Source organism: Pinus tabuliformis, chromosome 1_1, assembly GCF_031772625.1.
Source record: "Pinus tabuliformis cultivar Carrire ecotype Pingquan chromosome 1_1, CPIR1, whole genome shotgun sequence".
NCBI lineage: Eukaryota > Viridiplantae > Streptophyta > Pinopsida > Pinales > Pinaceae > Pinus > Pinus tabuliformis.
Window position 1 is genome coordinate 233,381,578 of NC_142297.1, and position 9,520 is coordinate 233,391,097.

Consider the following 9,520-nt stretch of genomic DNA (forward strand, 5'->3'; position numbering starts at 1 on the left):
AGCAGGTCAGATTGCCTTGCTCCATTGCTGCCCATATCATCCTTGAAGTTTGCTGCTTTGAAGTACCAAATTTCGTGCTTCCTTTCATGGTAGACTTCTGATTCTATTTACCTTTTGCTGGTCGGTGAATAACTTGGAAAACTGCATTTTTACAATCTAAACAGAAAATAATATGTACATTTGCATATATACACGGGAACCTCAAGTTGCACTCATGGGAAATAGTCAAAATAATGCTTCAGCATCCTGCCATTGACAGGACCTTCATCCAAGTCAGTTTCAGTCAGACTTTTAAGGAAGTAAGTGTTGTTACCTTGTACTGCTTGGACAGCAAATGGTCCCCTCCATAAGGAATCAAATTTTCCATGCTTTCCTTTTTCTTCTCTTCTTGCATCCCACTTTAGGACTTTGTTTCCCACATTGAAATCTTCTGCTTTGGTTCTCCTGTCAAAGGCCCTCTTTAATTTTTCTTGTAACGATTGGACTCTGCTGAAAACCTGATCTCTAGTTTGCTGCAGACATATGATTTGATTTATCCTTCTTTGCATATCATTTGGTTCGGCTTGGTTTTCTTGAAGAAGCTTCATAACAGGCACTCCTATTGATGAGGGAAATTTGGCTTCTAGTCCATAAACCAACTCATATGGGCTGGTCCCAATTGATCTTTTGGTTGTTAGTCTATCTGCCCATAAGGCATTGACTAGTTTCTTGTGCCAATTCTTTTTGTTTTCTTCCAGCACCTTTTTTATGATGTTCACCAGGCTTTTGTTAGATGATTCAGCTAGGCCATTTCCTTGGGGATAGTATGCAGTAGAGTGTCCCAAAGTAATATGATATTTGTGGCAGAAGTTCACCATCTTCTTGGATCTGAAGGCAGCAGCATTGTCTGTTATTATCTTGTCAGGACAGCCAAACCTAGCCAGTATGTTGTTTTCTAAAAACTGAATGATTACTGAGTCATTTGCTTGTCTGCATGGGGCAGCTTCAATCCATTTGGTGAAGTAGTCTGTGGCTGTCAGAATCCATCTATGTTGGCCTGAAGATGAGGGATGAATTTCCCCAATGAAATCCAAGCCCCATTGTTGGAAAGGCCTCTCTATTGCAATGGGTCTTAGGGGAAGTGGCAGCAACTGTCTTTTGCCCTCAAACACTTGGCATTTGTGGCATGAGGTTGTGAATTTCTTAACATCAGAGAACATGGTGGGCCAGTAATAACCAGCCCTCAGTATTTTGTCCACAGTGGACTTCCAGTACAGATGTCCACCACAGTCTCCTGCATGAAAATCTTGCATGATATTGTTAGTTTCATTCTCCATTAAACAGTGCAGCAATATACCTTCATGGTTTTTCCAGAGTAAATTTCCATCCATCACACAAAATCTAGATGTTTTCATTTTTAGGAACCTACACTTAGTTCTGGACAGTCCTGGGGGAGCACACAGGTTTTGTAACACATAACAAATGTCAGAGTACCAAGGGGATTGTTCAAAGGCTACATTGATCTTTGGAGTCGCCAGCTCTGTTTCACTGTCCAGCTGATTGATATCTAGGGCTTGGAAATTTGCTTCTGTCATTAACTTGGCCAAACCTTGCCCTTTTATTAGCTTTGTAGGTTTTATTTCGATGTCAAATTCTAGTATGTTTGCAATCCATTTTCCTCTTCTGCCCTCTAGGTTTTCCTGAGTGAGTATGTCTTTTACAATAGGACTTGGCACATATGCTATGACATGGGAATACAGGATATAAATCCTAAAATCCTTGATTGCTTTGACCAAAGCATAAGCTTGCTTTTCCATGATTTGGTATTTCAGAGGTGCGTCTCTAAGAGCTTTACTAAAGAAAGCAATTGGTTTCTCATTTCCTTGGTCATCTTTTTGCAGCAAAACAACAGCAATAGTATGCTGGGAGGCGAAAGAGAAAATGATAAAGTCTCTGTCAAACTGAGGATTGGTTAGCACTGGGGTTTGAGTCAAGGCCAATTTTATACCTTCAAAGGCTTGTTTTGTTTCAACAGTCCATTTTACTTTTGAATCCTTTTTCAACATGTTGTTTAACAATCTGATTAGTTCTGCTAAATTCGGGATAAACCTTCTTAGAAAGTTGATTTTTCCTAGGAATCTCTGCAACTCCTTGACATTCCTTGGGTGAGGCATTTGTAGGATAGCCTGTATCCTATCTGGATCAATTCTTATGCCATCTTTTGAAATAATGTGCCCTAAGAGTTTCCCTTCTTCCAAGCCAAATAATGACTTCTTGGGATTTAAGGAAATGCCATATTTCCTGCATGTTAGGAAAATCTGTCTCAAATGTTTCAGATGTTCTTGGTCAGATTTTGAAAAGGGTGTAAGATCATCTAAGTAAATGACTAGGAAGTCATGAATCTCTTTTGCAAAAGCAATATCCATTGCTCTCTGAAATGTTGCCCCTGCGTTTTTCAATCCAAAGGGCATTTTCACATATTTGAAAGTTCCCCATGGGGTTGTAAATGCAGTTTTATCTTGATCATCAGGGTGTACCAAGATTTGATTAAAGCCTGAGAATCCATCAAGTAATGACATCCTTGAAGCCCCCACCACTCTCTGGAGAATGTGATCCATTTTGGGTAAAGGATAGTTATCTTTGAGTGATACTTGATTTAGATTCCTTAAGTCTACACAAAGTCTAATCTCACCAGTTTTCTTTCTTGTAGGGACTAAATTTGAAATCCACTCAGAGAACCTGATTGGTGCTATGATACCAGCTTTGAACATTTTATGCAATTCTTTTTCAATGGAAGGAAGGAGCACAGGATTGATCCTTCTCAACTTCTGTTTGAATGGTTTTTGATTAGGCTTGAGGGGAATGGTATGCTGGATGACAGAAGTATCATAGGACTTTAGATCCTCATAACCCCATGCAAAAACATCTTGAAATTCTTTAAAGAGGTCAATGTATTTGGGTTTTTGATCAGGGGGCAAAGAAGCAGATAGCTTTATTATTTTAGGCTTGTCAATAGTACCAATGTTGCATTCTTCAACGGCTGCATCTAATGGCTGCATCTTTGGCTTCCTAGGGACGTCATTTGAATCAAAGATGTCCTCCAGCGGGGTAAGGCCTGTTGGAAGGAAATTGTCTTTGAGTTCTATGATTTCAGCTTCAGCGCTGGTCATATCTTCACAGTCAATTTGGTGAATCTGCTGAATGTTTTTGCTATTGAAAATGGTTGGATTCAGTAGTTGTTTTGCTGTTCTAGGTGATATTGGCTGAGCAATCTGTTGGAACTGTATTTGTGATGGACTTGCTCCATCAAGTATTTGTGATTGACTTGCTGACTCAAGTATTTGTGATTGACTTGCTGACTCAATGTCAATATTTAATCCTGTAAACTCTTGTTGTAAGGTTAGAAAATTGTTTATTTGCATATCATCCTCAAATACTTGCCATTCTTTGACATTGTTTGGAATGGAGGGTCTGTATTTGACCTCGGCTGTGAAGCAGTTATTGGGTTCTAGTGGAAATTTGAAGGTGCTGGCAAATGTTGCTAAACTGTGTGCATGGAGATTATGGCTCCTTGAAATTTTTGTGATAAGGAACTCAGAAAAGGTGTCCAATAGTTCAATTACAGCAGATCTGTAAGACCTCAACCTTTTGTCATTGGTGACAAAATTTCCTTTTACTTGTTGAATCACTAGATCAGAATCTCCCATGATCGAGACCCTAGGAGCTTGTAATGACTTTGCTAGTTTGAGACCTAGTAACAGGGCTTCATACTCTGCCATGTTATTAGTGCATCTAAAGTTTAATCTATAAGCTCTGCCTTCCGCATGGTTTTTCCCTTTGTTATGTATCCAAACTCCAGCTCCTGCCCCTAACTTGTTGACTGAGCCGTCAAATTCTAGGACCCACAAAATATCTTGCTGGAAAGGAGATTTAAAGATCTCTTCATGGGATGGCAATGTAAGCAGGAGTTGGGGTCTCTTCTCCATCTTGTCTTCTAGAACAGTTTCATGACTTGTTTGAAAATCTTTGACAACTAGATGAGGGGCAGTGTTTATTGCTTGACTAATTGATGTTTTATGGGTGGTACTTCCTTGATTAATGTTTTGTTCTTGCATGAGTTTTTTAGTCCCAATATCATTCTTTGAGAGGCTTGCGCTGTCATTGAAGAGAATGAACGAGTCTATGTCTGAATGGACAGCATATATTGGAAAATTTTGAGGCTTTTCTTCACTGCTAACCATGTACTTCATGAGTGTTTCTCTGTAAAGTCTTTTTGGTTGCCCAAAGACAGAGATGGTGGCATATGACATGTCTAATTGCAGGGAGCCCTGGAGTTTAGCTCCCCATGATCTTGAAAGCAGCATCCCATATTTAGGTGGGATATCAGCGACTACAACGTCCATTAGAATGGTTTTGTTTGGGTACTGAACCAGAGACACACATAAATCTTTTATTAGACCTAAACATTTGACTTGGATAGAATCAAAGGAAAACAGGTCTTTGTATGGTCTTGTTATATCCAAGTTCAATCTTTCCATGACTGCTTTTGGCATGAGGTTATGAGAGGCGCCTGAGTCGAACATTGCATTATGCAGTATTTTGTCATGAACATGCAAGCTGACATAAAAAGGTAATATCCCTGTGACTACTGTTTTTCCATCTACCTCTGGGCCAAACAGTAATTCCGGAGTGTCATCTAGCACATTTACATCATCTTTGCTATTAGTGAGTTGAAGGGATTTCTTGATCTGTTGCTTGTATATGTCATGCTTGGCTAGCTCTGAGAGGGGAATTGCTATCTTCAGCTTGCCGATCTCTGTGCCTAGGTCAAAAGGTTTGTCAGCTTGGGTTTTGGAGTCACGGATAGCAGTCCTTTCTTTGTTCATTAAATCTTCTTGTTGGATTTCATCTTGACTTCGAGACCTGCCCCTTTTACTCATGTCTTGAGGGGTAATATTTAAATCAGGGTGAGAGGACGAAGTTGCCATGGGCTGTTGTAGTGGTGACAATAGTTCAGTAACCTCTTCAACCACTACTTCTTCTGCAGGCAAGTTTATTTTGTCATTAGGTTCTGTGACTATGGTTTCTTTAGACCTCTGTTTATCCTTTATCTTGTCAGGCTGATTTACATTCACAGTCCTACTCCTTAGCTTGTACTGTTTATGGACTTCATATACAGCAGTATCATATCCTTGTTTAAAATCAAAGGATTCTCCTGATTTAGTTTGGAATGTTTTGATTTCATCATCCTCATGGTCCTCTTGTGTTAAGAAAACTTGGCTTTTACCATCAAGACCCATTAAGTTAATCTCAGGATCTTCATTGAGTTCATTAGATGTGGAAGTTTCGGCATAGTTTTCTTGAAAAGGGGGTCTAATGTCTTGGTCAGCACTTGTCTTTCCTATATTTGGGTTCTGAGTTCTCCTAAAATTCGGGTTTCTAGGAGGGTTGCTTTGTGGTGCTTCCCATGATGACTTTCTTTTAACTGATTCCACTCTTTCACCCAATCTCTTCATGCTATTTAGTATTGCATCCAGCTTTTGATCAAAGCCCGAGGGTTCTTCTTTGAAGGCAGTCCTTTTTTCCAACTTCGCCCTATTTATTTTGGCAATTAGGTTAGCCTCTACTGTGACAGCAACCCTTTGAGCTTCTGCAAGGGTTGGAGGATCTCTTTCCTTCAACTGATAGGCCATATGAGGGTCAAAACCGTCAGGGAATTTATATAGGGCTAAATCAGGAGGGGGCCTTAAGTTCTGTGGGATAGCATTATATACATTGTTAAACCTAGCACAATATTACAAAACTGTTTCTTGGGGACCTCTCTTAATAGTGTCATATTCACCAAGTATGTGGAGAGGATCTTTCTTTTTCTCCCATCTATTGGTAAAAGCTTGGTAAAGCTCCTCAGGAGTTGTAATGGAGTTTGCATTCAGGGATCTAAACCAAGTTCTAACATCCCCAGTTAAGCTTTGAACAAAAATTCTCATCCTGACACTGTCATCATCTATTTCATAGGTCTCAAAGTGGTCTTGCATCTTCTTAGCATGTTGAACAGCTGTCAGAGGGCCGTTGGAGTCGAAAAATGAGATTTTGGTTTGGTAGTCTTGGGGTAAAGCTGCAGCATTAGCTGGTATCTGCAGGGGTGCATACCTGTTAGCCATGTTTATGGGATTTAGGGGGTTGATAGGAACAAACGGGACAATAGGGATTACTGGTATAACAGGGTTAATGGGATGGGTAGCAAACGAGAGACTGGTTAAAGGAGTATATGCAGTGGATGAAGGCGAAAGAGGAGGACTTTGAGATGTTGATGGTGAACTAGGAGAACCTGGGACAGACCTAAAGAGGACTTTGAGTGGAGTAGAAATGTTGGGAAAATCTTCAACTGAGGCCAAAATAGCAGGCTGGTCCTGCTCTTGTTGCTTCCTGATGTTCTTTCGGATGGTATTTGGATTATCAACAATGATGGGTGGATTAGGGTCCGGATTTGCCCTAGTGTACCTTGGGTTTTTCTTGGGAGCCAGTTTCTAACTGTTTTTTAGAACTTGTATAGGAAGTTTTATATATGCAAGGACTGGATGAAAATTTTGGAATGGCTATATATGTTTCAAAGCTAGGATGAAGATTCCCTAACTAGCTCTTCCCTAAAGTTGTCCCTGTGTTACAGAAACAGTTCTAAGGCCTCTTGGCTGGTTTCAGGCTTGATGGTAGCTTTGGAAGATAGATAGTAATTGAAAATCCTAAGAATTCCCCAGTGGAGTCGCCAATTATGTTAACACCCAGGTTGTTCCCTATGACTCCCAAGGGAATACGGCCGGGGTAACCACTAACCAATCTTTGGGTTACAGTTCCTAGCCTAACTGCAACCAGAGAGGGCTCTCTCTTTATGATTTGTCTCTGTTATGATTGTGTTTAGGCTAGTTATGATGCTCAGGTTTTGTTTATGTATTTGGTTGAGGGATTTCTCTCAGGTCTTATGGTGTGGTTTTTAGATAGTGGTATAACATTGGGCAATGGAGTCTGGATGCTGTGAAATGATCTGATACGCTAGTGTGGCTCAAACTGCAAGGCCTATTGTGTATTTAGACAAACAAAGTTAAACTTGAATGGTGATGTATGTCAACCAACAGAAAGCAATTGAGAATTTTCCATTAAGTTGGTGAGGTGAAAGTGAACGCACTGCATAGGAGCAAGGCTCGAATTCCTGTGACAAAGGCCACTGTGAAAGTTGTATTCTGAAAGTGCAGCAATTAAGAATTACACTTTATATAGATTACAGCTGAAGAAAACATTCATAAACAACACATATTGAACTCAGGGTACTCTATGAGTAAATCCTGGGAGTTATTCTTTTTCTTTGTTGCTTAGTTTTGGAAATCAGATAACGTATATGGATTTTAACAAAAACAAGTAAATAACAGAGAGAGTTACAGAGACTTATTGTATGGTGAAATACACAGGAATCCAGCAGTCATCAACAGGCATCAGAACGCATTTCAACACTTCAGACATCCAAGAAATTCCATTGCTTTCTTTATTAACTTCAGAAAAGGATTACAGCATAAGAAACTCTTCAGGAGAAATCAACAACAACCCTTGCTATCTCATGCGAAGGGGACTTTATAGAAATGTGTAGACAAAATATCTCAGGCATTGAGTCATCTGAGAGAGAAAAATATCTTCATTAACGTTCAGAAAGTAGGCAAGAAGTTATTACAACTTTGAATGCAGCGTAAATGCTCTTTATGTCTGTCAGAGGATTGTTTTGACTTTTGAGAGTCACTGAGTCGGTTGCATGACTCTGTTTTAATTCTGGAAATACGCATTTACTTTTGGCTGCGCAGTGCATTCTCGGGTTTGCCAGCTGTGGTCTTCTATTTCTGCTTTGCTGGCTTGCTACATCCGCTGAGTTGGCTCAGCTTCGATCTATGATGCATGCTGACTTTGTTGACTGTGCTTTTCATAATAATTTGTAAAAAACAGAAGTTGGTGAATGCCTTATTGTTTATAAAATTCTCTGTATCGCATCTGTCCACCATTCCTGTGTAGGGAGCTAATGCCTGAGGATGGCCTCCATTGTCTCTTCTGCTTCTGTATATTTGAAAAAATTTGGGGCCACATCAAACAAGTGATTAATTTCATTCATTATAAAAAATAGATTTTCTATCTTACTATAGAAAATCTGCCCTGTGATAGGCCCTGTGTCTTCTGAAGTGCTGGCCTTCTCATTGATCTGTGCTGAGGCAAAAACATTTACTCTTTTAGCATATTGTTCATGGGTGAATAATTTCCCTCCGCTGTTCAGTAAGCTAGGGATCCCTCTACTCTGCAATACCTGGAATTTCTCCATGAACCTGTTCACCTCTGTTTGCATATCCTGGGTTCTTCTGTCCAATGTCTGCACCAGATTTCTAAGAGTAAGAACCCTCTTGATCAGTTGAATAGCCTCAGTTCTATTTGTGATTCCAATGGTGGCCACATTGATCATTCTTGTAGCAATTTCGGGCATATTTCCCAATAAGGCTCTTGATGCTCGGACTTCCTTCTGTGCCTTTGGGATGAGCTCTAGTTGCTCATGGATTGTCTCAATATATGGCCATTGGTTGGTGATGGATTGGCCAATATTGGACCATATCATTGCTCTGATCTCAGATATGATTTTGTCTAGCTTGAGCTCATTCTCAAGTTCCTTGATCCTATCTTTAAGGGCTTTAATTTCCTTGGCCTTTTCTCCCACCTCTCTTTTTGTCTTATCATGCCTTTCATTGACCTTGGCCAGCTTATCTCTGGTTTCATGCAGCTCTGTCATCTGAGCTTCCAAGACTTGTATTTCATTTTTTAATTTCTGCATGTCCAGAGTGTGTGCCTGTTCGGTACTTGTAGGTGCTGCTGAAGTGGATGTAGCTGTTTGTTCAGGTTGTTGAGGTGGAGGCACTGTGGTAGGAGCAGCATCCTCAAGATTGATGACTTGAGGAGGAGGCTGAGAAGTCTGACCCTCTTGTCTTTGCTTTAGTGCTGCTTGTAAGGCCGCTTGAGTAGCCTCAGATTCTCCTAATTTCTCTTGTGTCTGCTGGAGCTGCTTGTATATAGCTATTAGCAGATCTGTGGCATCCTTTTCCATCCTTTGTTGAGCGACCTCATCTGTTTGGGGGTGAATGGTAGCTGGGAGCTTGACTTTTTTCCTTAATGCAGCCATGTCAACATCCCTTAGTTTCAGAATTTCCTGTATCCCTTTGATGTCATTTGGGTTATGCCCAATTTCCACGATGATCTCCTCTAGGGATCTTATCCTGTTATCTTTCGCTTGAGATGAAGCCCTCTCCAATTCTAGTTGCGAGGCTGTGGCATTGAGGCTGCTTGTTAATTTGTAATTATCCAACGTTTTGTCTGCCAAGGCGGCATACACCATTTCACCAGTTTGCTTGTGCAGCTCTATTTTATCCATTGGATGGATATCCTTGGCCAGGACCTCTAGATTAGTCCTGAGATAATCTGCAGTAGTTTGTGGTTGGAGCGCTGTGGGTATGAAGTGACTCATTGT